This window comes from Triturus cristatus, chromosome 6 (assembly GCF_964204655.1).
Source record: "Triturus cristatus chromosome 6, aTriCri1.1, whole genome shotgun sequence".
In the NCBI taxonomy this organism is placed as follows: Eukaryota; Metazoa; Chordata; class Amphibia; order Caudata; family Salamandridae; genus Triturus; species Triturus cristatus.
The window spans coordinates 1,315,842,162-1,315,856,330 of record NC_140589.1 but is presented as its reverse complement, the minus strand read 5'-3'; the positions used below and the strand labels follow the sequence as shown (position 1 = coordinate 1,315,856,330).

The window sequence follows — 14,169 nt, the reverse complement described above, 5'->3', positions numbered from 1 at the left end:
GGACCTCATACAGTTTGATGATGATGAAGAAACAGTGAAAAGTGATGAAAATCCAAATTGAGTAAATCCAAGGGAGTCACTTGAAGAAGAAAGTGAAGAAGTAAAATTAAGAACTAATAGATTGTAATAATCCGGTGGGTCCTTGTTGCCCTAAAGTTCGGTAGTGGAGTAGAAGAGGCTAAGTCAAAAGACACGGTCAAATTAACAAAATGGCAAACAATAATCAAAGTAGATGTACCTTTCTGAAAAGATGGTGCAAGATGTGCTGCTGCTGTACAGGATTATTAATGCTGCTTTGGAGCGTGCTTGCTCTACTGATTTCTTTTAGAGTAACTATAGACACTTTAGAAGGACATACTGAGAACAGGACTAATATAGGGAAGAGTTCACAGAAGATAGTTCCAACTGGAACTAGCAATGTACATATACATAAGGATAGGTCAATTAATGATTTTTCTAGCAATGTTTTTTCTAAATTGTTGTATGAATACGTAAAGACAATGGAAGTAAGGGATTGCTACGTTTGCATGCAATTACCTGCCTCTGTTTCGGAAGAAGTGACTTATCATCATCTTCCGGCTACGTATGGAATTTCATGTAGTGTGTTGATTAGTATATTTTATCAGTTAGGGAAATTAGATTATAATATGTCTAATGTAGATAATATTCTTGGGCAATTGCCTATGAATAAAGAACTGAATCCTGCAAAAGAAGCTAACACTTTAGGTGAGATTTTTTTAGAAACTAAAGAATTAACCTTAGAATATGTTTTAGGAACAATTTAACTTGCAGTTTGAAGGGAGAAGAGAAGAATTTTCTAGACATGGTTGAGAGAAGAAGGTTGAACATGCACAAGAAAGCAGAAGGGCATAAAATGAGTGAAACAATGTGGGATATTGAGAAAGAAAAAGAATTGAAAAATGGAGCCAGTCCAACTATGGCTATAGATGCACCACAGAAATGCAAACTATGCATTACCAGGAAAAGATCCCAGTATGATTATTATTTCATAGGGACTAGTGAGTGCCATGATACATACTTTATTGCAACCGGATGGGGATTTAGAGGAGGAGAAGAACCAGTTTTTCCGGGAGTGTATTATATTTGTGGGAACAAGGCTTATTACCGTTTGCCTGACCATTGGTTTGGCACATGTTATGTTGGCCTGGTCTTTCCAAAGATTTTTCACATGGACAGAGTAGACGATGCTGAACAAACTAATCCATTAACACGCTATAGAAGAGAAACATGGACAGAAATTGTAGGAGATATTTTTGGAGCTTTAATTCCAGCAGTGGGAATTTCTTTAAATGCTTTTGACATTCGGAAACTGTCAACAGTGGTGGATCGCTTGTCAACAAGCACCGCTGGAGGCTTTCTTTTGGTAAATACTGAAATGGTTGCTTTACGCGCTATGGCAATGCAAAATCGACTTGCCCTTGACATTCTTTTGGCAAAAGAGGGGGAGTCTGTGGAATGCTGAAAGTTCAACATTGTTGCACTTACATTCCTGACGAAAGCAAAGATCTAAAAGTTTATATAAAAAATATTACTGATTTGCATGAAGAATTAGTACCACTGGAAGCTGAAAGTATCTGGACTAGAATGGCTAATAAGATGATTGCTATTAAGAATTTTGTAGCTAAAATAGGTAGTACCATTTTTGGTAAGATATTATTTCCATTAACATGTGTAATTGTTGCATTATTGATTCTTAGATTAGGGTGTATGTGTTGTAGATATAGAAGAAATAAAAAGAAAATTACAAAAGAAAATGTTAAAAGGAGACAAAAGAAACCAGAAAGAGATCCACAAGAAATAGAATTAGAAGAGCTAAGAGAAAGCATGTATATAGAAACTAAGAAAGAAGATGAGATGGAAACAAGGGTTTGAAAAATGAACAAGAAGATATTTTTGAATTTCTTCAAAAGGGGAAATTAAATTGATTTTTGGGTTTTTGATTTTTTGTGGTGATAAGATATCACCAAAGGGGGGATTGATGGAGCAGGGTTTTTACTTTAAAACCAAATACCTGTTTCATTTTCGCATGTTATAATTAAAAGTACTACTGATTAATTAATAACTACTAAAGATTTGTCAAGTCTTGTCTAATCAACCTTATTAACAGAAGAATTACACGTGGGAATGCTATTGCATGGCTAAATTAATAAATGAACTAAGTTGGTGAGCAAATTGACGAAATAGATGTTGCCTATGTGATGTTATTGTGTTTTGCGCTTATAATTAATATGCATTAATGGCTTTTAATGTCGCAAATGGCTAGATAAATACATACACATAAGGGTATTAGTAGGGGAATAACACTGTATAATCATTTCCGTGCAGTAATTTTGTTTTGTGTTTCATTTTACTTAAGTTGACCAATGTGGCCTACCAAAATATGGCTACCACCCGCAGCCTGCATTCGAGTTGATGGAAATTTTGCAAGGAGGCTTCGCGCTGCTTGTGACCTTGCCCTCTTGACGAACTGAAAAGCCATGATCATGACGACAAATCCAGGAGTGATGCCAAGAGCCCCTGAACATGATATTTGTTGCTAAACGAAATACTGACTTTATGAACTTATAATGATCCCACGAATGGGATACAATTCATCCAAAAAGAGACATCCGTAGAAGTAACGAATTAGTTATGGACCCCTTATTTTCTATTCATTATTTGAGACGATCAATGTGTGTGAAAATGTTCGGATGTATCCCAATGTACCAAGACGACATCATTTCCCCCATTCATCCGTTTTGTACGATATGATTGCAACATTTTGGAATGTAATTTTAGTATAAATATTAGTAGACTAGAGAGGTCTAGCGCCACTTCTTCCCGAACTGAAGATCTGAGGTCCCGATGCTGACGGAGAGGACGGTGACTCTACATGACGGCTAGAAACTTTGATTATTTTGCTGAGGACCGGTTCTGACTTAGGATCTGACATTTAGCCAGAATAGGTAAATATGAGAGAAATGAATTCGCATTTAATTGGCTTTTCATACAATTTTAGATAAACAAATATTCTGTTTGAATCACTGTGGCGGGTGGTTATTTTATTGTCATGTTTCTTGAATTTATTTGCATATCGTAAAATGTTTCACCAGATCTATAGCAACTAGTTGATCCCATTGACCTCAGGGTACATGCAGATTGGTTAGGTATCGAAAGTGTTTCTCCTTATACATGGCACGGATAGAGTGGTAGGATGAATGTTGGTGTAATGGGCCCCACCAGCGTGTGATGTGTGTGTGCGTGTGTGACTGTGAAATCACTCCGTCCGTGGAAGTAGAGGGGATTCGGAAGCTCCGATCTGCACCAGTACAACCATACATGCCAACAGACCCGTTTCAGCCAGGAAACGTCCAATGTTTTTAAGCTCAAATGGGCTTTTTTTGATCTGTCTCCTGTCTACAATCTCCTCTTTTTCAATGTAACTCAAAGGGGAAAATCAATACCCCAGTTTTTTTTCAAAATCTCCCTCTTACCAAGTTCAAAATGTTCGCAAGTATGGTACATTGGATCATGGTAGGCAGGAGGAATTGGGGTAGGGACATGGACTCGAATAACAGAGGACAGGAGGGACATGGAGAGGTGCACCAAACTGACCCTACAGGGCAGGCATCAGGGTTTGCAGCAGCACAATACACCACACAGGGCATGCGGGACGGAAATGCAGCACAACAATCCATGGAAAGGACCATGCACATGGACAACAGAGAACAGAGGGGAAAGAGGCAATGGTAGCTAGCTGACCATAATGGACAAACAGGAGAGAAAGCTGCAGCATAACAGACCATAAAGGGCAGGAGGGACGGATCAGGGGCATTACAATGGAACAGACAAGCCAGGAGGGAGGGAATAGGGGTCTACACATGGAAACAGAGGGCTGGGGACAAGGGGGCAGGGCAGGAGCAGCAAGATGACCATTGAGGTCAGGCAGGATGGGAACTACAAACAAGACACACCATGGAGAGCAACAATGAGACTATGATGGCATACACACAGACTATGGAGGGAAGGTGGGAGGGGGTCAGGGGCAGCTAGCTGACCACACAGGGAAGGTGGGAGGGGCCATGGCAGCACAGAAGACCATGCATGGCAAGCGGGAGGGTTAGTGGCAGCACAATGGCTATGATGGGCAAGAAGGAGGGTGCAGGGGCATGCACAAAGGAACATGGAGGATAGAAGGGAGGGTCAGGACCTGGGCACAGATGAGAGTTCAGGGGAAGGGGCCTCACAACAGACCGCGCGGGGCAGGCAGGAGGAGCAGTTGCAGCACAACAGACCAGGGAGGGCAGAATGGTGTGTCAGTAAAATGGACCATGGAGGACAGGAGGAAGGGGATAGGGGCATGGCATGTGGACAGGCAGGGTGGAGGTGGCAGGGACAGGTTACAGTCATATGACAATGCTAGGCAGGTGGGAGGGGAGTGGCAGCTCAACAGAACACTCAGAGTAGATAGGAGTGGCAGGTCCATGGAACATGGTGGGCAAAAAGGATGGAGCAGGGCCATACACAAAGACATCGGAGGGCAGGGGTAAGGAGAATAGGGGCAGCAAGCTAAGCACAGAGGCTAAGCAGGAGGTCAATGATGGGCCATAGAATTGGGAAATGGAGGGCAGGAGGAGTGGACTGGTACATCATGCTAAATGGAGGGCAGTGGCAGCACATCAGACCATGCATGGGAGGAGGCTAGTCCATGGATTCAGACAACAGAGGATAGGGAGGAGGCGGATGGGGCAGCAAGCTAACTGTTCAGAGAAGGTGGGTATTAGGAACTTTATTGTTTTTAAAATGTGTGTCTGTGCGAACTACTTAAAATATGAACAAGTATGCAGCATTGTTAGAACTGGGGTCACCAATTCCGACACGGTAGCTTGGCGCGAGGTAGGAAGGCACCCGGAAAAAATGTGTAAAGCACTAGTGCAGCACTCACTCAAACGGATTCAGCCATGCGCACACAATGAAGGACACGACACCAAATGGTTTGATGAAAAACAAGATTCTTTATCTAGATCAAGTAGTGATGACTCAATTCATTTCAGGAATAAAGTAGCTAAAACAGTTAATCACCGGGCAACAATCAGTTCATCCAAATGATGAAGTAGTACACTTCAAGGCAACAATAACAAAGTCATATTCATCAACGGAGTAGCCAAAACAGGTAGTCATCAGGCAACCATCAGTCCATTCAGTTACATTAAGTGATGCAGGATAGAGGGACAATTCATTCATGGCATTAAATCAATCAGGGCACTTCAAAGCAACAGTTAATTCATTGGGGGTAATCACAGAGCAACATTCATTTCTTCCAAATACATGAATCCGTGTCTGGCAGGGCAACATTTAAGTCCCAGTCAGTGGAACAGAGCCTTTCAGGGCACCAGTCACAGAGCTCAGGGCAACTGGGGATTCCTTGTATCACAAAACAGGCCTGAATTTACCTAAGGCGTGGTGCTGACACCCTACCGGTAACAAGCAGGACCTAGGGGTGACCGGGACCGTCTCTGGCCCTATCCGGTCTCAATCAGGCCCCTGGCAGGGTCAGGTGGGGGCCTTCAGGGCCCGGTTACAATTTCCTGGGGGGGGGGGCGATCAAGAGGCTGCCATGCGGTCGCAGTGGCTTCTCGGCAGCCCCGCCGATTACGTCGATCTCGGACCTTCCCCAGGGTAGGTGTTACCTGATTGCCGTCGGCCTCGCGAGGCCTTCGCTGCTGTCCGGGCCGTAGGGGGGAATTGCGTGGGGGCTCCGCGCTCCTTGGAATTCCCCCACGGCGGTGATTCTGGTCACGCCGGGCCTTCCTGGGCTCCCCTCGGCCAGGGAACCAATGGCGTTGCAGCGTTTCGGGGGCCGGGCAGCAGAGGCCAATAGAGCGGCGGCTGACAAGAGGGCTCGGCCTCCCGGGCCAATGGGGCCGCGCCTAACACTGGATGCGGCGGACGTCACCCGCAGGGCCCAGCGCGGCCTCCTACATTGCCGCGGTGGTCCTGCTCGGGAGCTGCAGCGGCGGACCTCAGGCAAGTCAGCGCCAGGGGCGGGAAGTGCCGGGGCTGCGGCGGTGATGAAGCAGTCAGCGCTCAGCGTTCTTAGCACGGGGAGGTCACAGCACACGAAGGGCCCGGCAGCAGGGCTGACAGATCCTAGGGCCGCGGCGGTGATCTGGAAACGGGCAGCACTTAGGAGTTACCATGGCAGGCAGGGGGGGAAGCCCAGCAGCAATTCCGGGGTGTCGTACAGTCCCAGCGCTACAAGGTCACACAGCGCTCGCGGCTCTAAACATGGGGGGCATAACAAGTCCAATCATAAGGCACAAAGGGGGCGCAGGACAGGTACTATAGCGCTAGATGGGCACAGCGCTTTACCGGCAGTTCCTGGTCGGCAGCGCCCACGGCAGGCAGTCCCTCTATTCCTGACAGCGCCTGGATGGCACAGCGCTTATCTCAGGGGGAGTAGAGGCGAGTCTCAGTTGCGGGTCTTCGGGGGGAAGTGTAGGGGGTGGAGTTGGCAGGCATCAGAGGCAGGGTGGGTCCCTGCAGCACACTGGAGATGGTCCCCTGGGTTGCCCCCTCACCAGGCAAGATCAGTAGGCAAGCAGAGTCCCTCATCTAACTTGGGTACAGCAGGGCCTAGTCAGTCAGTCCCCAGTAGTGTAGGTTTCTCCCCTAGGCCCAACCGCCTACGCTCCGGCAGAGGTTCCCCCAGGTCCAGCGGTACCCCAACTAACTAGTCAGGTTTCCCTCCTTTCCTCTTATACCCCAGGTCAGGTGACCCTCCTGCAAAGGCGGCAAAGCATAATCCCTCCCAGGGCTGGAAGAATCCAGGAGCTTCCACATAATAGTCTATGGGACAAAAAGGCGGGATGGAAAAAGATACTATATCAAAATGTCCCAGCCTGCTCCTGACTACTAGTATGTGTATGCAATGGCCACTCCGCAGTAGCAAGGGCCTGTGGCAGCCATGTTGTGGGGAGAGAGCACCTGCACCTCAGCACTGTTTATCAGTGGTAAGGCGCCCAGAGACCCAGGGCCAACAAGAGGATGGCGGGAAAAAATGAGGCAGCAAGGGCAAAAAAAACGGGGTAGACCAACGTAAGGGGTTACAGGTCTAACAAGCATACTCTCACTTTTATTCAGGAAGAAGAGGACGTTTATGACTGTGACTCCGGGCTCACTTGGCAGAAACACCCCCTGACCCTCCACCCCCATCGCAAAATGTAATGCCCGTGAAAAGGGTAGGTGGACGCAGTGTTATATAGAACATAGTCCTGAGGGCCTGATTGAAAATGAATACTAGTATATGGTATAAACTATGCACCAAAAAGTGTGATATAAGATGAACCGGGCGTGAAATATAATATGCAATATATTGTGCGCAATGACAGATTCATTGGAGAGCGCGAGATAGCACAGGCACTAGCGCGTGCTATGTGATATGCGCCTTGGAGTGTAATATGCACAGGGCAGTGTTGTGTAACCTAACTAGTCTCTAAAGTTGTAATATAAAATATGTGCTGGGGAGTGTAACGTTGCATATGCACTGTGACAAAGATATGGATCCCAGATTGTAATATGTATGGCATAGCGCTGTGCGCTATAACATAGGCATCTAGGAAGGCACGTTAGATGGGGCAATATAACCCGTGCAAAGGCAAGTGTGGCATGACATATTCACGGGGTGGTGTTACAGTACACATGGGCTAGAGAGTGTCATAGCATACGCACTAGCTGGTGGAATACAACACAGAGGTGTGTGGCACTCGGCGGGCACTGGTGGGTGTAACACAGCATTGGGCTCAGCCAGGAGCAAGCTGTGACTCTCAAGTGAATTTCGTCTCCTTTCCAGAGAGTAAAATAAAAAGTATTACACATCCGGCGGTGGATGTGTGTTTTATTAACCGTGAGGGGGGTTTCTTGCATAGTTTGGTCAAATTTTTGTCGAATCCCTTTGAATGGCTTGGTGTGCTTGTGTATTAAATGTGCCCGTCAATAGCTACCCATGTTTGTATAAATAAACGACAAGGGTGTCTACTTGGAGAGTACCCACCGGCGGGGGCACCAGGATTAGGCACGGTAGGGCGTCAGACACGTCAGAGCTTCACTAGCGGTGTAAATACATTCCACGTGGATTCATTGTATGCATAGTCGCCTTTTAATGAAAATCACGCAAATCGTCATGGTGATAGGCACATACGGTTTGTCCAGCATGTCCTAGGTGTTTCTATAAATATATAATTTTTTTAAATAATAAAAAACAAAGGCCGGCCCCGGGGGATGGGGTCCCCGGGGCCATAAGTGGCCTGAGGAGGGGGGCAATGCAGCCCCCCTCCTAAAGAATTTTTTTAAAAAAGGCCATGACCCGGGGCCGTTTAAGGGCTTGGGAGGGCCAAATTAATTTTTTTCAACAAAATAAATTAGGGTGCAGGCCCTGGGGGATGGGGTCCCCAGGGCCAATAAATTAGAAAAAGAAGGGGGGCCACACAGCCCTCCTTCTTAAAAAAATAAAATAAAATTAAAGACTGGCATCGCGCCGGAGGCCTTGCCCCCTCCTTGCAGCACTCTGCAAACGCGCCCCCTGGCCAGTTGTAAGTTGGGGAATTAATTCCCCTTCAATACTGAGGGTCCCTGAGGGCCGACTAGCCCAACAGGTATCTCCAGTATGTGCCAGGGAGCTGCGTTGCAGACATGTGTTCTGAGGCCACGCCCCTTTTTACACCTCTATGCAACGCAGCTCTGTGGCGCTTACTGGAGGTACCTAGTGGGCTAGTTTGACCCTAGGGACCCTTAGGATTCAAGGGGACTTAATCTCTCAACTTAGAACAGCCACAGGGCGTGTTTACACAGTGGGGAAGGGAGGGAACGGGGCCTGAGGTGACGTGTGCAAACACGCCCTATGGCGCGTTTTAAGTTGGGGAAATAATTCCCCTTCTATCCTGAGGGACCCTGGGGGCCAACTAGCCCACCAGGTGCTTCCAGTAAGCGTCACTGCGCTGCGTTGCAGAGAGGTGGTCTAGGCCGTGCCCCTTTTTAAATCTCTCTGCAACGCAGCTCTGTGGCGCTTACTGGAGGTACCTAGTGGTCTAGTTGGACCCTAGGGACCCTCAGGATTCAAGGGGACTTAATCTCCCAACTTAAAACAGCCACAGGGCGTGTTTACACAGTGGGGAACGGGGGGGACGGGGCCAGAGGTGACGTGTGCAAACACGCCCTGTGGCGCGTTTTAAGAGGTAGTTTTAATCCCCTGCCCTATTATATACTAGGGGCTTACAGAGGAGGTCATGCTAATCACAGGGGGACCCCAACGCATAGTGTTCCCTAGTGTATGTAGGTGTTTTCACTGTATTCTGAGTGTCTTTTAACATAGCACTGGCTCTAGGACTGGTTAGTCAGACTCAGTTACCACCATTATCCGTCTGAAAAAGTTGAGGGTACAGGATGATTTTGCAACAAGGCTTCTTTCTGCTCTTCTGTTTGTTCTTTCTGCACGTTATCCTTCTTCCTGCACTTTTCTTAGTCTTTGAGGACTTCTGTTGCTTCTTTCTGCATTTCCTTTTTTTCTTTCTGTGCGTTTTTTCTTCTTTCTTCACATGTCCTATCTCTGTAGGCATAGTTAGAAATTAGCATTTAAAAAACCTTTGAAATTCACAGAAAAAACCATAGGTTTCAGGCACGTTATAGTTAGGAATTAGCATTTAAAAAACCTTAGAAATTCACTGCAAAAAACATAGGTTTCTGGGGCGTTATAGTTAGCTGGACTTTTCACTCGTACAAAACCATTGAAATTCCCCCGTTATAGTTAGTTCAGCTAACTATAACTTGCGCGCCCGCAATGCACTGCTGATGACGTCACATATTACATCACTCATGACATGGTCAGTGACATCACTCATGACATCACTGATGACATCTCAAATGACATCACTGATGACATCATCCTTGTGATGGAGTGGCAGACCTCCTCTCCCCCTAATATAACCTTTGATACACACATTCAAAAATAGAAACTACAATTTTCAAAACAATGGACATACCAATACCAGTTACAACAACCTATTCAGTAATTCTAAGATCCACATACACATACACTCATTCACCAACAGTCCTCTACAGTCACTCATACATGTACTCACTCATCATATGTACTCATACACCTATACATCCTGTTACACAACGCCACTCATCCATAGAGTTACTCACACACATAGTCACTCATGCTAATAAAGAATCAAACATCCATTTACTTGCATATACAGTTATACACACACACCACCACACTTACTCCTACAGAAACTTACACACACTTAGTCTTTTAAACAATCACTTATAGAAACACATACTTATTCATACAGGAACTCTTTCAATCTCTCACTCTCACATATACTCACTTATATACACCAATAGTCACATATACTAGTTTAAAACATATGTAGTTACTCATAAAGACACTATTGAGACAGTCATTCACTCACTAACACACCCATGCACACACTCATCCACCCATACAGTCCTGCACACATGCTGTGTTCAACACATACAAACAGTGAGTCACTCATTCATGCACCTATGCACAACGTAATACCCCCACCGAACCATACAGACACTCAGAAACTCATACTGATACTCAAAAAACCAACTAATAACCTATATAGACACTCATGTAGCTACTTACCAACCCATGCAGCCACTTATACACAAAGTGAGAGACTGATACAGATATTGACATATTTAAACATTACTCACTAAGCCATGTATTCACTAAGATACACTTAGTCAGTTATACAATCAATTTTGCAAAAACAAATCATCCATTTAGAAACTTATATACCCATTTATTCTTCCATCCACCTTGAGATATACATATATAAAACATATGTAATTTTCAGAAAAACACACATTCACTGGATGATGTCATCAGTGATGTAATCTGTGATGTCATTTGAGATGTCATCAGTGATGTCATGAGTGATGTCACTGACCATGTCATGAGTGATGTAATATGTGACGTCATCAGCAGTGCATTGCGGGCGCGCGAGTTATAGTTAGCTGAACTAACTATAACGGGGGAATGTCAATGATTTTGTACGAGTGAAAAGTCCAGCTAACTATAACGCCCCTGAAACCTATGGTTTTTTCAGTGAATTTCTAAGGTTTTTTAAATGCTAATTCCTAACTATAACGTGCCTGAAACCTATGGTTTTTTCAGTGAATATATATATATATCACTAAGGGGCATGCGGAAAGCAGAAGCTACTGGTCCCACCCGGGGGGTGGTGGCATTTTACTCCTGATGTCCTGGGGCCCAACCTATTGTGAGGCCTTAGCAGCTGGGTCAAGTACCCCTTCAGCACTTTCAGTGATAGCAAGGGTCAAGTAGTCCAAGAATTCTGGGGGCGGGGGGTTTGTATATGCAGGGGGTGAACACTGGCTCACAACTAAAAATATTTTCAATAGCAGCAATAAAAGATTGTCCACTCAAATGCCTATTTATATAAACAAATAAGTATTTAAATAGGAACACAATGTGAAATACGATATGCACATATAATAAACTAAGATCTCCTGAGGCCAGTGAGATAGACAGATCCCTGAATCCCACTTTCCTCTCTATTGGTAGTGGTTATTTCCCTTGCATGATAGGCGACACTCAGGTAGGCCCCATTAGCACTCCCAGTCTTAGGAGTCCCACTCTGACTCCAAGGCATATATCGCTAAAAGGCAGAACAAGATCCCCGAGCACTGCGACCCTGTGATCAGTCGTACCTGCTCTAGCGAGGTTGCTCTACTAGGCTCCCTGGGAGCGTTCCAAACTCTGACGTCACGGAGGTCTGCAGCAGCTGCCGGTGGCAAATCGCAATCTCGCTTTACACAGGCTGCAAGTGGTTGTTTGTAGTGCCCCCTCCGATACTGCGGTAAGTTTCTCTGATCCCTCTCACAGGTAAGGGGCGATTGCACGGGTTTCGCATCCTATACAGAGTAGCCCTGCATCCTAAGGCGCAGGTATGGATTGCAAAGTCATGACCAGAAACTCTGAACTTCCGCTCTTCTAGAAATTGCCACTCATCCACTGCCTGATTACTAACCCAAACAAAACAATAGTAAATTTGGAAATATGAAAGTCTGGACAGAAAACTCACAATAGTATGTAAAGATAGAAATTTGCAAGCACACTTCAGCAAACTCCCGCCTGAGATATCCTCACCACTGTTTCACTGGAACTGACACATCTCCAGCACATTTTATAGATAATCGGACCAAAACTATGCTTTAATTTCGAGGCCTCTTTGAGCTTAACTCTATTCTACAAATCTTCATATCTCATATGGTTTCTTGTGGTATTTTCACTATGACTATTTTCAGTGTCCCTGCGGTATGACTTTACTTGGTCCTCCTTCGTTTTGCAGATGTCTTGTGATCGAAAATGATCTCTTCTTTTATCGCTGCACCAAACATTAATGCTCTTTACCATGGATGTAGCATTAACACCATTTCTAGTGGTCATCACACCCTTAAACCATGACTGCAAGCTGGAGCTTTTGTTACAATCTTTGATCTTCTCTCCTAATATGGCCCTGCTGTCATCTATATTGGAAGTCAAATATTATAGTCTTGATGTAAATTGGTTTGCATTTGCACAGTGGGTCTGCCTTCTCAGCTAGCACCGTTCTACATGTTTATGGCTTCATCTGGATTGCCTAGCTTATTTTAGGCTTCTGGGCAATTGATTTTTTGACTTGTTCAAAGATGTGAAACACCATAGTGTTTGTGAAGTAATTTCCTCCTTGCCGGTGGAGTGGTTGATTTTATTTTTTTGAAAATTTCTTTCGTTGTTTCTTATTTTTCTTTGATGACTTAGTTGCAGGTAGGCCTGGCGAGGGTTGAACTAAAGTAGCGGACGGATTTAATGATGTCAATGATTGCAAAAGTATTTGCTCTTGATTTTCTCCTCCTAGTTCATTGGTTGGTTTTACCATCAATTTCATAAGCTCTATCTGTTGTGGTCATGACTTTGGCAGATCTGAGAGAATGGGAGAGTTTGGGTCATCATATATGTCTTTGTTTTATGATCATTACCCCACTGTTCTTACCCACTTCCTGTTTAAAAGCGACTGTAGTAGGTCAATTAGAATTTCCAACTTGTCTGTGTGCAGGCGGACTGCCTATATTAATGCGTTGAGGGAATTGTCCATCGCTTTCCACAATATTTAGCTATCCCCACTGTTTTCTAATAGCTTATCACTAGAGGTAGCCAGTTATTGAGAGAGTGGGATTCTATTTTTGTGTTCTTCATGTATGCCACCATTTGTGACTCTGGTATCATTTTTGACGATAGGCATATAGAAGTGTCCTCAGGCATGCTCTGCTTTGTTTGCAACATACGGTCCTTTTGCTCATTCAACGCTGATGATGGTTTGGAGGCATGGCATAAGGGTTTTTTTTCCTTCCCAGTGGGCCTTGCGCTCAAGTGCCATTAATAGAATTTCCCTTTGTTTACTGAATATTATTACTGTAGGTGGTAACGATACCCCTTGTTTATAGTCTAGGATCTGCCTCGATTCTGAGTATGCAATATTGTCTGCAATATTGTGGGTGGGCTGTAACCCACTCCCCAAGAATTTTGTGTCTTTATATATAGAGGGTTACTCCAGATATGATAGCAAGAGGGTCCCGTTCGCAGAGGTCACTCATATTAAGGTTTAGCATGCGCACTTTTGCTGCATTGAAGTACCCATACAGAGATCCACACTTTTCTTTTTCTTGTTAATTTGATCTGGTGGCATATTTTATCTGCTGACAACCCCTGTGTATGTTGAATGGCTGCTGAGCAAGCAGCAGCAAAGAACTATGTGTTCTCACCCTTATCTATGGTCAGATGGGCAGGTATGTCAGTTAACAGATTTCCTTTGGTGTATACTTAAGTGTCTTCCAATATTCTCTTGCTATTGCACAGTTGTGTGATCTATTTTGTTAGCTGTTTATAAGCCGTTAGGTCATCATTAGGGCTCCCAGTTCTATGGTATATATATTTTTGTAATTTCTGTCTGTATTTATCCATATTTATTTTTTGCAAATTTTCCCTGTATTTATACATATTTATTTTAGGTTTTGTGAAAAATGATGCTGCGATTTGTATCTTTCTGCATTTATTCAACCAATTAATGTGCG

The 14,169-nt window shown here is 44.7% G+C and overlaps 1 protein-coding gene across 1 annotated transcript in view; it reads left to right on the top strand.

The window, feature by feature from the left end:
• The window catches only part of LOC146821360 (uncharacterized), a 450,624-nt gene that overhangs the window by 261,832 nt on the left and 174,623 nt on the right, over nucleotides 1-14,169 (top strand). The gene's annotated exons all lie outside the window — the stretch shown is intronic.